Below are 10,735 nucleotides of genomic sequence, written 5' to 3' on the forward strand. Positions count from 1 at the left end.
TAAAACCACTTTTGAAGGAAAAGTAGTTTAAAATTTTTAATGTTAAAAAAGATAAAAATGGTTTTCATATCGTTTAATTAGCTGGTAAAATAATATTTTGTGAATCTAAACATTAATTCAAACAGAACAGAGATGGAATTGATGATTTGAGCATGCTTCGAAGTCTTTATTGCATTTGTTACCCCCGTTACCCTTTACGCTGAGAAAAAAGAGGGTGCGATTAACTTTTTTTCCTCGTAACTTTAACATTTTTTAGGTGTAAAAATATATCAACATTTTTTAATGTTAATTTTACACCTTTTTAAGTGTAAAATTGACATGAAAAAGGGTAACTTTAACCCATTATACACCTAAAAAGCATGATATTTACACCGATTTCGGATCAATAATACAGGGTAAAATTAACATTCCCGTAATATTATTTTAACTTTTTCGGATTTCTCTCAGTCATTTATCAATTATCATTATATAATAATAATTATAATTTTGATTATAATTTTTATCATTTTACGCAAAATGATATATTAATTTTCCAATCAGTTTGGTTGAAAAAGTAGCATTAAACTAAAGTATAAAATATTAAAAAAAATGCTAGGCTTATAGAATTCTACAAAATAATACGGAAAATAAAATGCTCTATAGCTGTCAAAACTGATGAAAATGATTAAAATCTATTGTGATTTTTTGAAAATTTTCCTAATCAAAATATGTAAATATTGGAAAATCAAGATTAGAGGTCATAGATAATTTCAAGATCTTTTTACCAATTACACCTTAACCTGTTTGGTTAATCTGATCGGCAAAAAAACCAAAAACTTTTAGGGGACATCAAACGCTAAAAATTTAATTGTTAAAATTTGGAAAAATCTAGAGATTAAATTCTCGAACGCAACCATTCAGAACTATAGTTACTGTCTATTTCATTTGTTAATTACCTGGTTAATCGGAAATTAAACTAATGCCCTCCTAAAACACTCCATTTTGTATTAATCCGAAAAACTTTCTCTTCTTTTAAGCAGTGAGACAGTATTATTTTTGTAAAATATATTAACCAGTAATCAGTCAAAAACTTATCTACATTGAGAAAAAAGAGGGTGCGATTAACTTTTTTTCCTCATAACTTTAACACTTTTTGAATGTAAAAATATATCAACATGTTTTAATGTTAATTTTACACCTTTTTAAGGGTAAAATTAACATGAAAATGGGTAACTTTAAACCCTAATACACCTAAAAAGCATAATATTTACACCGATTTCGGATCAATAATGCAGGGTAAAATAAACATTTCCGTAATCCTATTTTAACTTTTTCGGATTTCTCTCAGTGTAGTTACGTTCATGAATTACCTTTCTGGTTACGCTCGTACATTTTGACTCAGGTATTTATTATTTATTTAGAAATTAATAACTACTTTAAGACCTCTAATTTGTTTCTAAAAATAGTCAAAGACATCGTTTTACTAATCTCGATGTTGTTTATCACAGCCAGGGCGGGGGTCCCCGTAATACCTTTCACATAAATTCAATTTTAATAAAGAGCATCTTAACATATTGTAAGAAATTTTCATTACAATGGAGCATTTGAAGTAAAACACGAATTTTCAATACGAAATTAGAATTTTTTATGTGTTTATATATATGAATCGTAATTATCGTACTCTAAAAAATCTTGAGGATTGGACAGAGAATGGCGATTTTCGTGGACCTCAAGCCGATATCTTTCCTTTAAATTTAAAATCTGGATTTGGACGGACAAAATGTAGACTTTTTTACAATTTATTTTCTTTCTAAAATCCTAAAGCCTAAAGCCCCAAAAAAGCTCAGACTGATCCTCTAGGATATTTAGTTCATAAAATTTTCCAGTAAACATGATCGTAACCAGGATTTTAGTAAGAGGGGGGGCCAAGCGGTCAAATCTCGGAGATAAAGGGAGGCCTATCTCCCAAAGAAACATTTTTCGAAGACAAAGAACAAGAGTTTCATCGAAAAATCAGAAAAAATCCCATTTCAATTCCATCTCTATGAATTTGCTTTTATTGAAAAATCAATATTACATAAAAATGCACACAGTTCGTTGTGAGACTTGCTAGAGTGTGGATCAAAGTTCAGCACGTCCAGCAGAAGAGTTGAAAAAACCGTTATCGAAACAGTTAAACACGTTTAACACAATGGTGTGTACTTCCACGGTGCCCCCAAAAAATGGGGCCCACTTTCCCACGCTAGGGGATGAGGTAGACGGCAAAGGGGGAGACAAATCTTCCAGAAGAGAAATTGTCGATAATTGGGAGACAGAATGTCTGAAAAAAGGTGGCAGACACGTGGTCATCTCGCGCACTGATGGGAAGAGTCTCGGGAAAGTGCTCCCTTTTGAGGTTGAAAAACTGCTCAACAGCGCTGGTGAACTCGCTGAAATCACCAGAAAGAGAGATGGGACAATCACAGCACTTACTAAATCATTAAACCAAGCCGAGACGCTCATGAAGACGGTCAAAAAGATCAGCGGCCATGATGTCACCATTGCCTTTGATGAAAGGAGGAACCGTTGTAGAGCTGTAGTTCGTGACCCTGAAATGATTCACTGGGATCAAGAGGCTTTACTCAAGTACCTAGCCCCTCAAGGGGTAATTGCCATCCAGAACATCAAGACACGGAAAAAGCTCAGCCCACAAGAAAGGCAGATTGTAAATCAGGGAAAAGATGGAAACAACCAGATTACAGAAGAGTGGATCCCCACTTCGTCTTTCATCATCACTTTCAACTTCCCCGAAAGACCCGAAATATTGAGAATCGGTTACCTGGACCTGGTAACCAGAGACTACATTCCAGACCCAATAAGATGCTTTAAATGTCAGCGTTTCGGACATTTAAGCACTTCCTGCAAAAACTTGGCCATTTGTGTGCGCTGTGCGAAGGAGGAACATAGTCCTGATCCGTGCAAATCTGGGCCCCGATGCTTCAATTGTGGGCTTGCCCATTTCGCTTCATGGCGATCCTGCCCAGTGTTTAAAGAGGAAAAGGAAATAAGGAAAGTTATGGTTGAGCAGAGAGTCCCATATCACGTGGCCAGAAAGATCTTCACTGCCTTTGTTAAGAAGGGCAAAACCTTCGCAGAGGTTACAACTGAAAGGCAGGCAATTGGATGTTCCGGTTGTAACTGCCCGTGTCTCTCAAAAACAGTGCCGGCTGAAAATCTTGAGACACCCACTGAGAAGAATACAATCACCCATCAAGCAGAGATCCATGACAATCGGATTGAAATAGACCAAGACGACTTCGCATGTGATCCATCAGGCTCAGGATCGGCTGGGATGCTACCTCCAGGAACAGTTCCCAAAGACTTGGAAGCAAGTACTCTGGAGAGCGAGAACAACGTGTCAAGCAAGGTCTCCTCCTTCTCTGTGTCATCTTTGGAAGAGATGGATGCAACTGAGACAGAACTGGAGCCTCAATCTGAGACACGTGCAAAAAGACCGGCTGAATCAAGTGATTCTCATGAGATCAGTGAGGAAGAAGCGGCAGGAGGAGCAGGACAGGTGCTCTATCAAACCCCACAGAGCAAACTCGAAGTCAGTCAACCCAAGAAGAACAACAAGAAGGCGAAGAAAGCGAAGCCTACTCTATACAATCAGGACGCCCCAACCGGTGCCTCCGTTACTGGTTCCGGAAAAACTCTGCAAAAAATCTCTCTCGAGGACATCGAAAAAGTCATCGGAATTGGAATTGATTAAATACAAGTAAGCTCACTTCACTCCCCTCCCCCTCATATTTTTCTTTTCTTTTTTTTTTTTTTGTCATTTTTTTTTCTCTAGACATTAAATCTCTAAGCACATTATGATCATAATACAATGGAATATTAATGGATTTTTCAATAATTTTGAAGACTTAAAGCTAATTGTCCAAAGACACAATCCTGACTTTGTACTTCTTCAAGAAACACATCTTAAAACTACCGACTTTCCATCTTTTAGAAATTATCACATTATTTCCAATAAAGATCTGTTTGATTCAGCACACGGTGGCTCGGCCATTCTAGTCAAGGAAGATCTAATGTTCTCTGAAATCGTTGTTAACTTTAACATTGATGCAGTAGCTATCACCTGCCGGATTGATGGCAGACAATTATCTTTTTGCTCTGTTTACTTTAAACCTCAGTTAAACTCAATTCGCGATGATCTTGAGAGTCTACTTCGAAGTCTGCCATCTCCTCTGGTCTTAGGGGGTGACATGAATGCCCACAATGAAATATGGGGTTGTTCAAGTACACAAAAGAAAGGACGTGAGGTTGAGTCTTTTATTTTGGACAGTGGTCTCTCGTTGATGAACAATGGTGATCCAACTTACATTCACCCTGGTTACGGTAGCATCTCTGCTATAGATTTAACCTTTTGCTCACCATCTTTGAATATTCTCCTAGAATGGGGTACGGTCAAGGAAGCTTACGGTAGCGATCATACACCTATAGTTATTAGCAGTCTAGGCCCTACCTTCATGAATTCACGAAGAATTAAGTGGTTAGAAGACAGAGCTGACTGGGATTTATTTTTAGAAAAGTCTTTAGGACAATTTGAGTTTGATGAAAACGCCAGTACAGTAGAGTTATTAGATCGATTTAACCAGTCGGTTATACACGCTGCTAATCTAAGCATTCCGAAAACCAGGGAATTCTCGGGAAAAAGGCAAGTTCCCTGGTGGAGTGATGAGGTTAAAGAAGCTATCAAGGCCAGAAATAGATTGTATAGAAAGTTTTTCTACCACCCCACTGCTCCTAATCTCAAAAATTATAAGCAAAAGCAAAAAGAGGTGCGAGAAATTATTAAAAAAGCTAAATCCGAAAGCTGGAAGCAATACGTTGGTAGCATCCAAAAAGACACTCCCCCAAAAGTCGTTTGGGATAAAATCAGGAAAATTTCCGGGACCTTTAAACCCAGTAATATCAGAGAAGTCTACCTGGGAGATTCTGTTTTTTCCACCGAGGCTGATATAAGCGAGTGCTTAGCGACTTCTTTCGAAAACAATTCTAACGATTCCCACCTATCTCAAGAATACCAGTTATACAAAAACAGTTTGGAAGCCTCTAACATTGTCCCTTCATCCTCAACTCCTCCGGAATTAAATATCCCTTTTTCAATGTTTGAGTTGCAATACGCCCTTAGCAATTCGACGGGCAAGTCTACAGGCCCTGACGATATTTCATACAGCATGCTTAAACACCTGCCCCCTCAGGGTAAACAAATGCTGCTGGAGATCTTTAACAGAGTTTTTTCTGAGGGCTCTCTTCCTAAGCTATGGAAAATAGCCAACGTTGTCCCCATATTGAAACCCCATAAGGACTCTACCGATCCTAAGAGCTACCGGCCAATCTCCCTTTTAAGTTGTGTGGGAAAAGTTTTAGAAAAAATGGTGGTCAACCGGCTTAACTGGTGGCTACACGAATTTGGCCTTTTATCGGATTTCCAATCAGGTTTTAGGAAAGGAAGAGGCACTAATGACAACTTAGCACTTTTGCAACACTTCATTGCCAATAGTCTTAATTCCGGAAAACACGTGTCTGTAGTTAGCTTTGATCTTGAAAAGGCGTACGAAAGAGTCTGGAGGGTAGTTATTATCAATCAATTAAGGGCATGGGGGTTAGAAGGTAATCTGTTTGATTATATCAGAGACTTTTTAATTAACCGTCTTTTTAGAGTATTTGTAGGAAACACGCTTTCTTCTCTCCACACCCAACTCAACGGAACCCCAACTGGTAGTGTACTTTCCGTGCCTCTCTTCCTCGTTGCTATTAACGGTCTCTCCGAAGTACTAAAATCCATAAATGTCGACCATCTAATATATGCTGACGATTTAGTGATTTTTTCCTCTAGTCACTCTTCAAGCGACTTGGAAGAAAAACTCCAAATGGCTATAGGACAACTAGAATACTGGGCTCTGGAATTTGGTTTCTCCTTTTCTACTCCCAAGACTAAAAGCATACACTTTTGCAGAAAAAGGGGCTGTGCCGCACCCAGTTTTACCCTTAATAATGAGAGCATTGAAACCGTTTCTCACCATAAAATTCTTGGAGTCGTCTTCGATAGAAATCTTAGTTTTGATCGGCATATCACTGAAATTAAGAAAAGTTGCCAAACCCGGTTAAACATAATCAAAACTCTATCCAGTACAAATTGGGGCTCAGATCGTTCCCAACTTCTAAAAATTCACCACGCGTTGATTTGTGGAAAGTTGGAATATGGAGTGGTTGCTTACGGCGCGGCATCCAAGTCGTCCCTTAATAAGCTAGACCCAATCCACAACGCAGGTGTCAGAGTCTCCACTGGAGCCTTTAGGACTTCTCCAACTATTAGTGTCCTCGCCGAGGCCGGGGTTCTTCCACTCTCAGTCAGAAGGGAAATCCTGCTCGTAAAATTTTGGAATAGAGTCAAAGATAACCCTTACTGCTCTGTATATGATATGTTAAAAACAGGAGTTAACCCGGGAAATAGACTTTGCTCGTGGACGGATTCAGTCAATCTATGGCACTGGAAAAACAATACTCCTCCCCACTCTGTAACATTTGCCAATCCTTATCCCTTTTGGGATGTTAGGGAAGAAGTGGTCGACACTTCTGTGGAGGGTCTAACCCGTCACAACAGCAGCAGGGCTTCATCTGCCATTGTAAACCGCCTCAATATTATTCTTAGCTCCCTTGAAGATTGGTCTTCCATATATGTTTATGGGGGAAAGATAGGAGACAGAGCAGGCTGCGGAATATGGATTCCATCCTGTGGAGCCATAATTGAGAAAAAACTTCCCGACATATCCTCAATTTCTACCGTTGAAGCAGAAGCTACTCTTGAAGCAATCAAAACAGCACTTGTTTTTCCGAAAGCAGCTGTAATCTCAAATAGTCTAAATACTCTTCAAGCAATTTTCTCCCTGTCCCAAAACAACTGTTTCATTTCAGAAATTAGAAGCCTAATTGCGAAATATCCGAACAAAATTAGATTGATCTGGGACCCAGGGGTCTTAATAGGGAGCAAAACTGCTCTCACCTTTGCTAAAAACGCATGTTTCAAGAACGATGTCCAGTTTAACAAAGTCCCATTGAAAGATTTAAATAACTGGACTAAGGATGTAGCTATTGGGGTAGAACAAATTAAGTGGGATCAAATCTCTGGTAATAAACTGAAAGATCTCGGAGGTTCTCCAAGAAAGAACCTCCCTTTCCAGTCTAGATCCGAGAATGTAAAATTGACTCGTCTACGAATTGGCCATTGCTACTTTTCTCACATTCACCTCATTAACAGAACATCTCCTCCTCTGTGTGAACATTGTGGGACCCAAAAAACGGTTGCCCACGTTCTAGTCGAGTGTGTAGCCTTCGAGAATTTCCGTCGAACCTGCGGAATTAGTGGGCTCTCACTATCAGAATTACTCGGGGAAAGCAAAAACATACTCAAGAGAACATTGGATTTTATGAAGCTGACAGATCTCCAGATTTAAGCCCCCCCCCCCCTTTTTGTTTATTATTTTTTGTCTTAATATTAGTTTAATCCAAACTCGTGTTTCAGGATGAGGTATCTAGTCAGAACGTCGTTACTTTCAAAAAAAAAAAAAAATTTGTATTTCTTCTCTCTCATTTTTCATTTCCCCTTCTCTTTGTAAAGTGAAGTGAGCATCAAATGAATTTTGTACATGTATATGAGGCCTTCGCGGCTGCTATACAATAAAAATTTATTCATTCATTCATAAAAATGCACTTAGGTACCATTAAGGAAATTCTGTTCTTTAATCCATATCTGCATGGCGGTGGCAGCCAAAATCCCGAAAGCCAAAATACCGAATGTTCAAAATCGTGAAAGGGATAAAATTATATGGAGGAAAATGTTCAAAATAATTTCCCAAGACGCAGAAGATTTCCCTTTGCCTTCAGAAAGCGCGGGTGCAATCGTGGGAGTAGTTATGACACTTTTAAGAATTCGGGATTTTGACTCGGACCCATATCCGATCCACTTAAGATCATCAAAATCAGATTTAGGGTAGATTCATATTGGCAATAAAATGCTCGCCGTTGGCTCATCGTATTTCGTTAATTTACGTATTTACATTGCAATTCTTATATGCAAATTTTCCATTACCGTATTACCTTATCTCATACTCGGTGGCACTAGGTGTAAAAAAATATAAGAAAATTGAAGAAATAAAACGAGAATTTGATAAAGGGTGAGCAAAAAAAACTGTAAGAGAAATTAATCGTACAATTTTTTTTGCTTGATAAATCTTTGCTTGACCCAATCTTGATAAACCTAGCAGATTTCGTAAACTGAAAGCCCACTAAAGCCACCAAGAAGACTTTTTTCCGTGAAGGTACTACCGGTAAATTAATCAAAAAATGAATGAAAAATACTCTTTATAAATCACAAAAAAAAAAACATTTTTTGCAAAGTTTCTAAAACCTCACCAATTTTTTTATGCTGAACCTATTTTGATAATTTTGGGCAGAAGTAGAAAGGTCGAAAGACTTCTTTAAAGCTTTTCTGAGACGACATAGAAGATTTCTTTGAGACAATATGATCGAAAATTCTCTAAAGTTCTCTCAAAATCCATTTTGAGACTTTAAAATTAAGCTTAAGATCAATGCTTTTAAATAAATATCAGCATAAATCGATTTTTAATCCAAAGTTAGGGGAATGTGTGCATGGTTCGCACACAGTGATCCTTCAAACGATGCGATTTTTCTCTCTGTTTGCAATGAGCTGGTACACCATTTCTCATCTCGTCTCATGAGGTTAATAATTACCTATCTTATGGCTAAGAAATGACGAACTAGTGCTTCGCAAACAAAGAGATAATTCGCATCGTTTGAAGGTTTACTCTGTGCGAACCATGCCTACATTCCCCTAATTTGCTTTTAATATGATTTTTGACTTTTTAAAGAAAGAAAAAAAGTTTCAGCAAAGAGTCTTTCAAAAGGCAGTAAAGATGACTTTTAGTTTTATGCTTCTTTCTTAAGTTTTTTTTGAATATTGTGTAGTGTAGGAGTTAGTACCATCTGCTTGCCACCCTCCCTTCACTACGCTATTGGTAAAGGATCTGCTCAATCAGTTGTATACACTGAATGCCTAAGATCATGTATTATGCCTTATGGTGTCGACACACTAGAAGCAATTTTCGTCAAAAATTGACTTTTTTTTTTAAAAATTCTGACGTTTCTGCCTACGATAGGGGAAATTTTCTTTAAAAAGGTAAGTTTTTAAAGAAATTTCTCATAGTGTGTACAGGCCATTAGACGCACGTACGACTTAAGCCAAGAGGCGGCTTAACGTAATTATAATCAAAATGATATGAATAAATTCCTATCAGTGTGCCCCTAACTAAGCCGTTTCTCAGCTTAAGCTAAGAGACGGATTAGCCAATAATCTAATCTGATCATTATTTTGATCATTTTGATTATAAGTACGTTAAGCCGTCTGTCGACTTAAGTCGTATAAGTGTGTGTAGGGCATTACAGGTTATTTGCATAAATTTCTTTTATCATCCTTTACTGGCAAATTATACGCGTTAAGTATTCTTGAGGATCAGCCTGAGTCTATTTGGGACTTAAATTCGCACAATTAGGACAACATTTAACATCGTCGTGTGGTAATTGAAATCTAGAGGTATGGGGGGGGGGGGACAGTTACACGTAGCCCAACATAATTTTCACTAAGGGTGATTGGGGCAAAAAGTCACAAAACAGATATTTTATTTTTTTTCACAAGCTACTCGAGCGCTTCAAAAATTTCTAATTAGCGTAGTTTTATAGGAAATTTACCGCTCTACAACTTTGTGAAAGTAATTTTCCTCTATTTTGTAAGGAAATACGTTTATCGAGACAATTTCTATAAGGTAATTTTGTGACTATTCTCAAAAATGCTGGAGCAAATAGTACTAGACATTGGGTATTATCATATTTTGATTCGCTTCATTACAGGCTTCCGTAAATTTGAAAAAATACATAGAGGACATATTTTCATAGAAAATTTATTCATCTACACCTTTGTAAAACACAGTTTTCTCTGCGAGAAAAGTGAAAAAACGAGAAAAGCGCTTTTCAAGCTATTTTAGAAAAAAAACACAAGACTGCAAATCGTTTGACCAATGCAAACAACAAGCGGCGAGACATGATAATGACGTTTCTTTTCGCCGTGAGACATCAGAAATTGCTTCGCTTTGTTTGTTACTTTTTGCTCTATACCTTTTGTTACTTTTTACCCCAAGTGGCCATTTTTAATAAAAGGATTTCTGGAGAAAAGAACTTTTGTGAAATTCTGAAATAGCGGATTCGTATTCAAAAAATCCAAATTAGTTAGAAAATATTCACCAGTGCATCAATTTTGGAAAATAAGTAGGTAATAATTGTTATCTTCTGTAAGGAAAATATTTCAAAAATAGGGCTAAAAATTTCGATATTTTTTATTTTCTAAATTCCTTGTTCGAATTCTAAGAAACTTACGACATTGAAGGTCTATGGAGGCTATCTATAGAAAAAAAATTGAGCCGCTATCTTTTTAATCTTGGAAGATATTGAATTTTGAATTTTTCGATTTGTGACTTTTTGCCCCAGTCTCCCCTACTATTTTTCCAAATGCAGAATATGAGTATTTTATGGCTAATTAAATCAAAATTATTGTTTCAAGAAAGAATATATTTCCCAAAAAAAATCATATGCTCGAAATCGCTCGATCTTCTTTGAAAAATAGAGGGATTAGATTGGT

Source organism: Phlebotomus papatasi, chromosome 1 (assembly GCF_024763615.1).
Source record: "Phlebotomus papatasi isolate M1 chromosome 1, Ppap_2.1, whole genome shotgun sequence".
In the NCBI taxonomy this organism is placed as follows: Eukaryota; Metazoa; Arthropoda; class Insecta; order Diptera; family Psychodidae; genus Phlebotomus; species Phlebotomus papatasi.